The sequence below is a fragment of the Argiope bruennichi genome, chromosome 3 (assembly GCF_947563725.1).
Source record: "Argiope bruennichi chromosome 3, qqArgBrue1.1, whole genome shotgun sequence".
Taxonomy (NCBI): domain Eukaryota; kingdom Metazoa; phylum Arthropoda; class Arachnida; order Araneae; family Araneidae; genus Argiope; species Argiope bruennichi.
In genome coordinates this window covers 2720384-2734855 of record NC_079153.1, presented here as the reverse complement: position 1 = coordinate 2734855, position 14472 = coordinate 2720384, and the positions used below count along the sequence as shown (strand labels likewise).

The window sequence follows — 14472 nt, the reverse complement described above, 5'->3', positions numbered from 1 at the left end:
TCCTGATCTCTAAGAAATGCATGTGACAAATTTGGTAGCTGTAGGTCAGACGGTTTGGCCTGTAGAACGCCAACGCACATTCATTTAAATTATTAGTATGGATTTTAAAAGACTACAATTTTCAATATATTTTATATTTTTAAAAAATGTACTGAATGGTACAACATAGTGTTGTACCTTTGACCGGCACTTTTTATAAAAACAAGAATCAAAAGTGAATGTTATCACGAAAACTGATTAGTTTTTATTAAATCTCAAGTTTTTATAAATAAAAACACATCTCTTATAAAAATTTCGATTTTTCAAATGGCAATTTTTTTTTTAATATATTCATTGTATTACTATTTAATGAAGGAAGAAAATCTTTATTGAACTTTATAATTTGAAGAAAAAAATTATTACCACTTTCAGAATTCTTTTTTTTTTTTTCCGTTTCTTTCTTTAACCTTTTATTTCAAAGCGTTAAATTTAATTTGCGCCCTTTTATGTCCTTCCCCCCGCTTTATTTGGGGGGGGGGCATTATTTGATTTCACTGTCTATCTGTGATAATCTTTTATTTAACTTTTGCTCTTTCTTGATCCGTTGAGCCTTAGAGAAAGAATTCATATTTTCAGGGGATATCAATGATATATTTAGACTTTGGATTAGAATCTCTGTTAGCGAGCCTGCAATGGCCGAGTCATACGAGATCCGGACGAATCATCGGCTTATCAGTTATAGATGAAGTCAAACTCTCAGATACCAGCAACAATATTCTTATAAAAAGGAACAAAATTTATAACATAGAACCGATTTATAACATTACAAGTGTTTTGTGGCTGTCAAAGACTAATAGTGCAAGCATTTCAGATCCTCGTCAGACTTAATCGACATGGTGCTTAAATAATTGAAGAAAAATAGTCTTTTAAAATAATCGAGGAGTCGGAAAGTAATCTCGTAAGAAGAGAATCGTAGACTAAAGATAATATCAAAATTAAATCACTGAGAATTAATCGGAAGAATGCTTAAAATTCAGAAATATTTTAATTGGTGTTTTTTTAAGAGTAAATTTCCAGTCCATAGAGAAATAAAAAAAAGAAAATTTACTTTAGGTTCTCAAAAGATATTTAATTCCTACCATTAACTACAGAACGTTACTTATCATTTAAGACTAAAAAGGAAATCTCTTGCGATAAGCCATATAAGCATAGGTAAAAAAGAGATGGCATACACAAATTGCCATCTTCCTCACAATCTAAGAAAATTATCCTGGATAAATATTTCTAATTTTCTCTCAGTAAGAATAACACATCCCGGTAGTCAAAGGTACAACATGATACAGTTTTACATTTAAATCTCTTTGTCTCATTTTTATTAGGAACAGAAAAACCAAATTTTACATAAAATTAGATTATTAGTTTGTCTATAGAATTCAAGCACTAATATTATTTATGATTTGTATTAAAATATGTAATGAGGCAAAAGATTATGTTTGTAATGATCACTTTTAAGTAGTGAAATCAGAAAAATGTTTTATTCTTTAAAATAGCAACAAGTTAAATTAATTAATAAAAGCTTAATCTTTGTACTAAACACAAAAGCTTTCACATTTTGTCACCCCCTGTTGCCAGCAGTGACAGAAGTGATCAAAGGTACAATCGTTCAAATGTGTAAACACCCTCCCCTACATTCATTAAAATACTTAACTCATGTAAAAAGATATTTTTTAAATCTCAAAATGGTTTTTGATAAACAGCCATAAAAATGTTGCCACTAGAACTTAATCGGATCAATTAGTAGGTTCAAAACGCATTTATTAAGATGTAAAAAAATTTGGTTACAGAACTAAATTGACTCGTATTTTCGTCCTATTCGTAAAAATAATTAATATTTTTTAACATTTATTTATAGCTGCCATAGCGAATAATTGCATTAAAACAGAAATGATATACAAATGACTAGGAACTCGCTTTGAAATCAACAGAAGGATAAAAATATATTAGCTTTAAAGTTCTAAGAACTAGTCCTCCAAATAAATAGAGAAAAAAATCCGAAAATTATCCATTTTAATTATAATTAACCTTATTTAAGCTAAAAAAAAAAGTAGTAACCAAGAAACATATTCTGGTGAAAATATTTATTTTTACTAAAATCAATCCACATAAAGATTGTAGATACATTTTAGTATTTAATTCTTGAACACACAAGTACTAAAAAAATTGTACTCGAACACAAACATATGGTTGAAAAATTATAATTAATTCTAAAACTGTATTACAATAAATCAAAAGTATATACATCTATAAAAGCGACTCTTCTTTAATATATGCATCAAAATTAACGTTAAGTAGTAAAATTAAAATTTCATCATACATTAAATTAGAATTAAATGGCCCCATACTTCATAAATAGGAAAATTTATACATATTTTTCACACAGCTTTGATTTATCAATTTTGGTGAGAACAAAGTAAAAACTAGGCGATTTTGGTATTGGTTAATCCCTCGATCGTTTTCCTTTATTTTTACTTTCTCTTATAAAATTAAGGCAGAGAAAGTTCAAAAAAATATCGAAGATTACTAGGCCAACACCTAATTCTTCTAGCTATATAATGGTTCCATACTGTTGATCAAGCACGGCTATTTTAACGTTTAAAATAACCCAAATATCAGATTCCGTCAATGGGTGTTTATGTAAACGCCTTGCCATTTCCACAGATTGAAAATAAATTAGGGAAATAAGACGATGGTCTTCAGAAAGTTATTTTCGCCAAGAATATTTTATTAAATACAGCCAAAATGCATAAAATTTCAGGTGTCAATTTTTTTTTTAGAGTGCATTCAAACAGCATAGCAAAATGACTTCATTTAAAAAAATTTTTCCCTCCAACTGTAAGCATACACCAGATTCTGATAGTTTAGAAATTAGATATTCAGGGTGGCTACAGAAACAGCGGGGGAAAAAAAATTCCCCTAGCTAAGCTTGTAACATTTCCTGACTCATTAGATTGGTGCCTGGGCTGTCTCCCTACTCAGAATCATTGCATTTGTACAATATGCATTATTTAAAACACTTTAACGAATTATTTAATATAAAAAATATGATTTTTAAATTTTTTTTAATGAAATGAGCATTTTTAAAAACTATTAAAACAGTATGCTACATTTTTATACGTAAAAAATACTGGACATTTTAACAAAATACTTCGTTTCTAAAACTGCATTCCTAAACTAAATTCCAAAAAAAATTAAATCTACTCTTTACAATGTAAGTTATATTACGTTAACATTAAAGCTTACAATAAATTTTGCTAAAACAATTCAACAACTAATCAAAGCTTTTTGCATCAGTATCAGAATAACAAAAAGTATATTTAAACGTACCTAATAATAATAATAATAATATATATATATATATATATATATATATATATATATATATATATATATATATATATATATATATATATATATATATATATATATATATATATATATATATATTGGGAAAGATTTTTTAAGAAAAGAAATTGTTAAAATTTTACTTCAAATTCTTTTTTTTTTCTTTAACAAATTATAAAAAAATTAATTATCCTAATCAAAAATGTATGCATTTATAACTGAATATAATTTTTAAAAAAAAATCCATTTATTATTATAAATAATGCTAGATGTAAGATACAAATTTACAAATAACAACTCTAACAACAAATAACTGTTTGCTTATTATAATAAAAAGGCAAAAAATAACAAATAATAATTATTAATTTGAAAATTGAGACCATTTGTTAAAAAACCCTTAGTTTAAAACAATCAGTCCTGCTTTAAATAAATTTAAAAGTTTCAAAAGCTTTTTTTTTTTTTTTTTTTGTATAATTTTGTGGCTTGCAATTTTTTACTCTACTCCTAAGTTCTCTTTTTGAGCTACCTCAAGAAGAATGATAGAAAAAGTAGAGTTTTAAGGAAACTTTTTTTTTTAGCTTTTAATATTTTAAACTGATACTCTGCTTTCCTTTTACTTTTCAAATTTTCGCTAAATTCCGGACCTCACCTTTCGTTCCAGCCATTTATACTCTTTACATTTGGATCGTGAATTTCTCGCACTTCACATCAGTCGCCGCGACACTTCAGCATTATTTATTCAACTATTTGCTTGAATGCCATCGTACACATTTCTTCTTGCAATGGATGTTTATTCTTTCATATTCTGTAGAGGCAATCTTTATTGATCGAAAATTCCCTCGCAACATAACTGTTGCCATGGGGAAGTATCTTTATCAACAATGATATAAAATCATCGAAATGTTGCAAGAACAGGACAAATCATAATTATTAACCCTCTCGGCCCTTTAATAAGTGAAAGTCGATTTTTTTCCAAGAGTTTCATTAAGGTTGCTGTTAGCCACATTCGTCAACTTCTAGTAAAATTCCAAAAATTCGACATATTCTTGAAAGAAAGCTGTCCCAGGTTGCTGTTGCTATGATCCTTTTGGCGACATGAGACTTCTAATGCAGAGAAATGATTGCGAAAATGCCCCCATTAGCCACTTTCCCTATTTTTAAATATTTTTACGAATTTCTCTGATTTCTCCAGATCGATATCATGACCCGACTTTTCCCTGATATCCTTTCTTTTTCCGATTCTGCCATCACCCATCCATCTCACAGTTAACTGGTTTATACAGACTAGATACTCATATAAAGTTAGGGCGTAAGATGTCTCAGACTTGCGTATTTCTAAATCTTGCATTAAGAAATTATATTACTTCATAATGAAAACAGCATTTAAAAACGTTTAGATATATTGTATTAGCATATTTCTTCGATGTTTGTTCATTCATTCTGTCCCTCTTCTTCTTTAAATTTGCTTTTGTATAACTAATCTTTTATTTTACGTGGATAAAAAAAGAAGTAAACATTATAGGAGTAGATTTGTTTCAAAATTAAAATTTAGAGATGCGAAATTATTTCAAAAGTAAACATTAGGGTTGAAAACTGTGGATATTTTTTCGGAAAAAGGTCTAGTGATGATTTATAGCATTACTGTTTTCGAAATAATACAACAAAGTTCCAAAAAACAGAACGTAAATTTTAAATAATACAGCACTAGCTTTTCATGAAAAGGTCTTTGTAGGAATAACAGTTGTGTGATGAGAGAACAAAAAACAGGCAGAAAAGCTACGAATTGCATAATTTCTCACTATGTCATTTAATACAGACTGTTTATTTTTTAACTTAAATTATGGATCATATACATTCACATGGATTGTTTCATGCTCATTTGTAATTTTGCAGCTGTTATAATAAATGACACAGAATTTGAGATTTAAGGTAAATGTTTAGCTTCCCTTAAAGAAAAAAGAACTGGATCGTTCGCTGACATATTTTCTCCTTTTCCAATCGATTGAAATCGAAATAGGACAAAGAACTACAACTGTAGTCACAAGATCACATACCAAATTTCATTTACTTAAGCAGCCCACTTTTGAGGTTTCGCATTGACAAGCAGACTGCCAGCCAATCCTCTAACAGATGAGATTCAAACATTGATAAGAATTTATGTTATATATGCTAAACCTGTGTATCATATTTTATCTATCCAGTTCTTTAAGTTTTGTAATCGCAGTGCTCACTCGGCCAGCTGGGCAGACAAACTTTCTCTGTACGGATTTTGTTTAAAATGTGTCGGAAATCTACAAATTTGATGTATAACTAATGCATCAAATTTCCCCCACCTACCTCAAAGGTGCTTTTGAGTCGCAGGCAAAACGGCAGTCATAATTCAGAACAGCGAGAGTGGACTCACTGAAATTTCCTTGCATATTCATGAATAATTACGTTATTCCTCTTCCACACATAAAATTGTAGACCATGGGTGAGGTCACCAATGCCAATAATAGACACGAAATGTAGACCTTGGGAGTAAAGTCAACATTCTTACTGAATTTATAGTGCGAATAAATATTGGAACCCGTTTTTTTATTTTTCAGGCCGATTGAAACTAAAATTTGATAAGGAATTACAGTTTTAATCACATGGTCATTTATCAAAATTTTATTGATAGAAGGCATAGGCGTTTATGAGTAAGAAGCACGCGAAAGTACAGGGTGACAGACGGTCAGCTCTCAGGCATATTTGGCTCAGAATTCGATAAGAATCTGCATTTTAGATACTAAACCTGTGAATCAAAATTCATTTATCTAGGTCTTTACGTTTTGTAGTTATCGAGTTCATTTGTACCTAGACAATAAGACGGACTTCCTCTGAATAGATTTCGTTTAAAATTTTGTGTTAAAAAAAATCAAATTTGGTCTAAAGTTCATTTGATCTGCTTAATTCAAAGCAAAGAGTCGTCGTGTTCATGGGCAGACAAAATGCCAAAAAATGTGTTTTTCGAACTCGGGAAAAGAACATTTGAAACACGAAGATTTTTCAAAATCTCGTGATAAAATAGTTTGATGATTACATTTCTTCTTTATATTTTCTATAAAACAAAGTAAAAATGGAATTTCAGATTCAAATAAGATCTGAAGCAAAGGAGACGCGTCGACATCTCAAGCTCAAACTTTTTTTTTTTTTTTTTTTTTTTTGGCGCTTAAAATATTTTCTCTTTCTTTTACTAAAAAAGTGGCAAAAAAAGATTAAAAGCATTTTCCTTTAACATAGTTTATTAACGCTACCCTTTTTTCTTTATATTATTATTACGTTAATTAGTCATTGTTACGTTTATTAGCATTAATCACGAATATTTTTTATAGAAATATAGCACGATTTCATTTTTTTAATTACTTTATTTTGCTTTTTATTGCTATAAGTTGCTAGCACATTAGCCAATCATTGCAGTAATATTTTTCTGCAAATTTTTTTAAAGTATATTCAACCTCTTAACACAATTTTAAATCAATATTTCAGTTTAAAAATAGATTCTATATCTACTGGGATTAAAGGATAGTTTATCATTATGCATTAGGAAAAAGTATACTATTCAACCTAATTTCCAGAAATTTGCCTCCAAAAATGAGCTTTCACTAAATTTATTTAAACTTCGTTCCTCTTCTGATTTATAAATTTTCAATCCGTAAAAAAAGAAGATTACATTCAAGGAATATATCTAATAAAACATTCGTAATGGAAAACAATTTTTTTTTATTATATTTATTTTCAAAATAATTTAAGCTTGAAAAGGAGCGGGTAGTTCACTCTTTCTAAAGTTTTATGTCAGAATTCTTAGCTCTATGATCATAATTATTTTTGCCTTAGAATGCAGAGAAAGCGACTTTCATTCGTTCAGGTTTGCTTACTCCAGAGATTCTAAACAAAATCTTCACATTTAAACAACAATGACAAAATTACGAAATCCTTCATGTAAAGCTTTCTAATTTTAGCCACAATAACTACACGTCATCAGATTCTTGACATATTGTCTTCAAATGCGCAGAAAGGGAGATATTCCAGTAGTTATCAGTGGAACAAATTGATAAGAATGAATATTGCACGGGATTCGTTTTAAAATATTCTCACATTCACGTAATCTAAACAAATATTCATTATCACATCAGCTTCCGTCTTTTCTATAATGATCGTCATTTATACTTTGTTTTATCGTGGCAAATTCCATTGTTCGCATAAGGAATTGAAGTTCGCCAGTTGCTTTGAACAAGCATAAAAAAGAATTCAAAAGCTAGCAAATGCAAAATGATTGAAAACTAATTTTATGCGAGCTGGTAAAAACCTTTTACTTTAAACTATACAACATAAAGCAAAAGGTATAACAGAATTTTCTGTGCTTTTATCTTTCGGATTTCAGGGATGTGTCGGCTTTAAAACAATTGCTTTGAAAAATGGGCAAACTTTAAAAATAATTATGGGTTCTCTGAAATAGTTAGTTATTTAGATTTACGTCCTGTTATACAAAAGTGCACGAAGGCTATATTAGGATAGACATCGCCATTTTAAATCAAGATCAGATGATGATAGCGACATACGAGAAGGTTTCTCTCTCTCTACATTTTCAAGTCATATCAACGTGAAGAAGTCGGTCCATGATCCTCTAAGATCAAAATATTTCCATCTCTTAGAAGAAATTTATTTCCGTTTAGGGAAGTCGCATATTTGCACCAATAAACTTTTTTCATACACAGGAATAACTTGAAATGCAAATTTGTGCGTATTCTGAAAACAGAGGTGTAAATATTTAGAAATGCAAGCATCTCTTTATTAAAAATTTCAGGCTCTTGATTATTCATTTCTTCTTCAAGTAGGATTCCATTGCCTTTGCGACAATCGCGTGTTTTATGCAAATAAGATGACACGACATATGTAAACTATACAGACTCGTCAACAAAATTTAGCTATTAATTATGCATTAAAGATTTTTTAAAAAATTAACTCGCGCTTAATTTTTTTTTATTACAACTATATAAAGGTAACACCCGGACAGATTTAAATCAAATTTAAATAAGAAAATTTCATTTAATTTAATTCTCTGAAATAAATCTGTAAATTATTTTCACTTACATGATGGCATCTAAAGTTCAAAATTAATTCATGCAAGAGCGTTTTAGGAGAGAGAGGGAGGAATAATGGAATTCTTGTAATAGTAAATTTAGTAATGATTTTTCTATGAACAATTTTATGCAATGCAACCGTTAAGAGTGAAGAGGAAATACCTCTTTTTGTTGTTGTTGTTATTCTATTTGCTTACTTTTTAATAATCAATTTTCGAAGAAGTTCTTCAGCGAGTTTCCCCCGATGACAAATAATTTCGGGCATTAAGATAGGCAATAATATGTGACATAGGATTAAAAACACAACTACAGTGGCATCATTTACAACTTCCCAGGAGCAAAGTTGTTCTTTTTAAGGAGCAAAATTGTTTCGCTCCTTTTCTCCCTCAATGCTTCTGCACTAATGTTATTCGGTTACGTCTACATTGCAGCTCCGCTTTTCGATGAATGTGTATTTATCAAAAATTGATAGTAAATCTTTAAAGTTAGCTAAAATTATCGATATTTTTTTTTTAAGTATCGGCAAAGCTCGCTTAAGAAATAACGCCAATCATTCAAACTCAATTTATAGATATCGATTTATCAAAATATATTTGAGTTGATTGGGTTCAGCAAAATTGAACTTTCGAATGGTCACAAAATAGCCTGGCTAACTCCAAAGCGTATTCAGTGACTTCTTCCTGGGAAATTGAGAAACTCGGCTTCTTTCTAAATGAATTTTCGGGAAAATTAGATTAGAAATTTGTCTCGTGTAATGTGGATTCAGGGATTCCTAAAACTCTTGCCACTACCTTGCTTTTTCGTTTTCCTTGTAAAACAGATTATTTTAGTAGAGCCTGGCTCCAAGATCCTTTATTAGTACTTCGTGAATTATTTCGAGGTTTCTATTAAATAAACTACACATTAAGTGTAGGATTTTTGACACAAAGTAATATCGCGACTTATTTCTATTCAGACTAATATCGTGCACTAGTTGTCATACCGTGCGAAATTACCCCACATAGAATTTATTCCTTCAACAGGTAGTTTCAATTAAAATTCGTCAAATTGTCTCCGAAAACATACCGAACGTATTGGAAAATGATGGGTCTTTTAATATTTGCATAAGGAAATTATTTTTATTGCTTACAAAAAAAAAGCCGGGATAGCCTGGTTGAAGGGTGTTGGATTTTCATCTCTTGGGTTCGAATCCCGCCGGCCAAAGACTCTCCGTGTATAAGGTGGCTGGTGCACGTATAAATATGTCGCAGCCACAAAGTCCTCCAAGTCAAGAGAGTATCACTGGGAGTACTGAATTAGAGATGATAGTTCTCTGATTCAGGTCTAAATTACGATCTCTGGATGAATCAATGAAATGCATGAATGAAGTCCGCCCCGTGAAAAAGGCTGTGACACATGAGTAGCTAAGACGTACTCTTGGCCCACGATGGCGCTACCGAAACAAGAGGCGCTGAAATTCGGCTTAAAATCCTTGACTCCGACAAGTGCCATAAGCAACAACAGCAAAAAAGTCTTATTTTAAAAACTGAAGGCCAGAAATTATAAGGAAAATATATCCGAGAATGCGCTAGTAAAAACAAGAAATTGGAACGTGATGAAGTTTATTATAACACATATTCCTTCCACCACTTTGACAAATGATTCAAAACCATTTCCCGTGCTTTTTACTACCAAAAACAGCTGTGCACGGAATTGCCCACTGCACACCGTTTCCTTCTAAATGGCAGAAGAGAAAAAAGAATTGAAGGAAGGCTAAACAGTGTGGGTCATTAGTTACGTTCGAATTCCGTGGTATCAGGTATTTTGATATACCGTCAAAAATTATTAATACTATTATAAAAATAATAGATTATGAATAACATAAAAGCTTGATAAGAATAATACTAATGGAAAATAATACCTAAAATTCATTGAAACTTAAGGTATTTAAACAGACACAAGTGAAATTTCATAAAGTCATTTGTTTTTTCAAGACATTAGTTGTCGGTGGAAGACTTAACGTGCATAAATGAGATTGAAATTTACCGCTGATTAATTAAATTATAACATCTAAATGACGGCTATTTTTAGACAGGTTCGGGGTGGATGTATTACTTTTGAACAGGGTCAAGGACGACATATAATTTGATATCTACCATCCCCAAATTTTCGAACTAACATCGAGATGTTCAATTACTACAAGACCTGTGTACTCGACGGATTTTCAGTTCACTAATCTTTCGAACCAGAGACCCAAACGTCCTGTAGCCACAGAAAATCTATTGCAGACTTGAATTTATTAAATACATAGTTAATGTTCTAATCGTTAATTTCTAAATCGTTAGAAACAGACGTACAGTTTCAGTCGGGAAAATGCTTTAAATGGCAAGAATGACATTATACTTTAATATTTGAATTAATAAACATATTCCTTGAAATGATACGCAATCTAAGTTTTTGGGCAGCAATTTCATCCATGAATCATATTTAGTAAAACATTCTTATTATGAAAATTACTTGAATCAATTTTTTTTTTCTAATATGCCACATTTTTAAAACAAACTAAAAAATATAAAATAATTTCTCCTATTCCCATACGAATTGTCCTGAAAATTTGTGATTGTGACTTTTAAGCATTCACAATCCGAAATTTTGAGGACAATTTGTATGGAGTTTAAGAAACTGTATGGGCTAAAAATCTATATGGAGCTAAGAAGAATTATGGTTTTTAATACATTTTAAGAACATGCTATATTAAAGTCTTCATTGAAATACTTATTTTCTGCTTTTTAAGCTTGTGCGTACGAATTTTGCAATCGATTTTAAACTAACTTACTCACTAGATACAACCGATGATGAAATTTGTACCAAACAGACAGGAAAGCGATTTAATATTGCACTGTCATCCAGTTTTGAACTATGTTCAAATTTGCAAGTCTCTAATTCATAGAGAAATTACTTGAAAATCGATTGTGAAATTTATAACGAACAAATAGAAAGAAAAGAAAGCGAGTTAATAAAAACATGTTAATTACTTAATTTTAAATACGAATCTTTCCACTCATCAACGACTAAAACTGGTGGAGTTATGAAATATTGAAAATCACAATTTTAGACGAAATTTATAGGTAAATTCGCAATCTCATGAGTGATCTTCGGGAATTGTTGGCAAAACTGAAATTATGCATCGTTGTATGAAGCTTAGATTTTTACTACTGCTTTGAAATATTTTTAATATATAATTATTTTTTAATCAATTGTTTCTTCAATTTTATTTTCTTTGATCTATTTTTAAGTCGCTTTATTTAAAACGCAACTTTTAATCTGGGGAATTTGTATTTGATAAGGTTAGGAACAATTTTTTTTTTCGAGTTTAATTAGTAAAAATTTTACATCTTGTGTTTGAGACTAGAATGTTTGTTATCAATCAGAAATTAGAACTCAACTATTCATAAGAGAAAAAGAAAAAAAAAAAAAAAGAGCAGAAAACAAAATATTTATGTTTCTAAATGCGAACGATAATTTATGTCTAACTGATCATAAAATAGTTGTCAAAGGGCAAATGAAAATTTAAATCCGTCTTCTATTATAAAAGATTTCAGCTATTTATAACAATATATTATTCTTAATTATTTATATATTTTTATTATTTTTTTTATTTGAGTGATTTTTATTAAGATTGTTTATTAAAATGTAAATAACCTTTAAAGGTTAACAATAGTGTTACATATAATCATGTTTTAAATATTACTTTATTTTGTCATAAAATCATTTAAATGTTTTGTTTAATTGAACAAGCTATATTATATTTTTATTGATCTCCACTTAGATTAAATAGCTGTAACTTAGCAAATTTTAGTCATAAAACAATGGGAGGTTTTTATTGTGTTTTAGGTTGTCAACGATTTCTTACTAAATATGTAAGAATGCTAAGAAAATAATTACAATTCACAACTTTTTCAAATAATTATAACAAATAAAAATTCTTCCCATCATTTAAAGCTTTATTCCAACCAGAATAATATGTCTATCTCCAACAGTTTAGAAATTAGTTATTATGCCAGGATGAGAGATGCCTTCAGTATATATAACAGATTGTATGAATTATACACTAGATTTCATATTCAGTACATAAAAATAACATCTGCTTGTTTTTAGTAGGAATAATTAATATAGAGCCTAAAATGAATAATTTGATGAGCCCTACTAATAAAATGTATCTAATTTTTGCATTTCAAAAACTAATTAGAGATAATTATCAATATGTGCTTGTTTTGAAAGTACTATAAAGCAGATGATTTGTGTGTGTTGATATGGACATTCCTAGCTTTCCTCTCTCAAAAAAACTTAATAATGTTCAAACCAAATTTCACGACCAGATTTAATTTGGCAATCCTTTTATTCTATTTTGTATTTTAAGAATGATAAACATAAGTATGATAAGATTTAAAAGGCTATAATTTCTTTTTTTAAAAATTAATATATTTTAAGATTTGGGGTATTACTCAAAAAATTATTGTAACAATTTTTTTTTATACATTTCATTTTGCTTCACTTGTGAAGAACAATTTAATTCATTAACAAGCTTGCTGGCTGCAGCTATAATCATAATGTACTTTATGCAAACATTTATTATAGTCAGATAAAAAATTATTTGATATGCCATATAGATTTCAGCCACAATAAAAAGAATGAAGTTGGCATCGCAGAATGTAGAGACTCCAACCGAAATTCTTCTACAAAAGTTCTGTTCACTAATAGATATAAATTTGTTTCATTAGTTAGATGCAGTTTGTTTTGAGAAGAAATACATTTTTTTTCTTTTTTAAATGGATTTTAAATTACTTGTCAGCTACAAAGAAATAAATTGAATCAATTTTTTTTCATTTATAATCCCTGTTTTATAAATCCAAAACTAAATGTATTTGTAAAAGAATAAATAAATTAATGCTTTAAAAAATGCCAATTTTCAACTATTTAAACTGATCTTCACAATAATACAAGATCAAATATAATTTTCTTTTTAAATCAAGGCATTTTATATTAAATAATATATATTTCATTCATTATTTTTTCTAATAATTAGAATAGATATACTTTTAAAATAACTATTGCTTATTGAAATTTAAACTGAATATTACAGAAGTTATAACTAATGACTCAAAATAATTGTTAAAATTTAAATAATAATTTTCTGACCTTAATATATTTAATCCATACTTGTTATATCTGAGCAAAGTCAAATTAATCCATAAAATAGAGGTTCCTTCTTTTCCCAATTTTCAGAACTTGAATTTAATTAGTTTGTATGTTAATATATATATATATATATATATATATATATATATATAATACAAAGTATTTTTTTTTAAATTACATAACTAAGTTTTTACTTTGTACAGCTCTAACAAACAAACAACTAATTACATTAAATTGTTTTAACTTATTCATCATAATAATTCATTTTCAACCCAAAACTGAGCATACAAATAAGCTTATTTTAATGAGAAGTAAAAAGAAGATTGGATAAATACTAGTCAAAAAAAAAAAAAAACTTAGGGGAAGAGGAGGAAACCAAAAACAAGATTTAGTTAACTTTGAAAGACATTTGACAAGCACTGTCAAAATTAGAAGTTTCAACTTTTATTAACAAAATGCATTAAATTTAAAAAAAAAAAAACGCATATTGGCAAAATATATTTAATTACACTCAGCACTGTAAAAATATACAAATCAATTTAAGTAATGAGTAATGCTTTTTTGAATCTAAAGTTAAATTAATTTTAATATAATAATTAATTGTCTATAAAATTTGGGTTCAACATCAGTAAATTTTTGAAAAAGTTCAACATACCAAATGAAAACATAAAGGGTCAAATGTCAAAACATCCTTGAATGTTTATTTTTCGCAGAACATCAAAGAAACACGTTATCGGTGAATGTTACCACTGCCCCGATACTCTATCGTCTGCATCGTGCGACAACCACTGCAACCGAGTTAGTTTGT

The 14472-nt window shown here is 28.9% G+C and overlaps 1 protein-coding gene across 1 annotated transcript in view; it reads right to left on the bottom strand.

Moving 5' to 3' along the window:
* The window catches only part of LOC129964153 (protein retinal degeneration B-like), a 108102-nt gene extending 93645 nt beyond the window's left edge, over positions 1–14457 (bottom strand). Inside the window, exon 1 of the mRNA XM_056078861.1 lies at positions 14320–14457. The gene's annotated coding sequence lies outside the window, so the exon portion shown is untranslated. The remainder of the gene's footprint in view (positions 1–14319) is intronic.
* Positions 14458–14472: the final 15 nt, after the last annotated feature.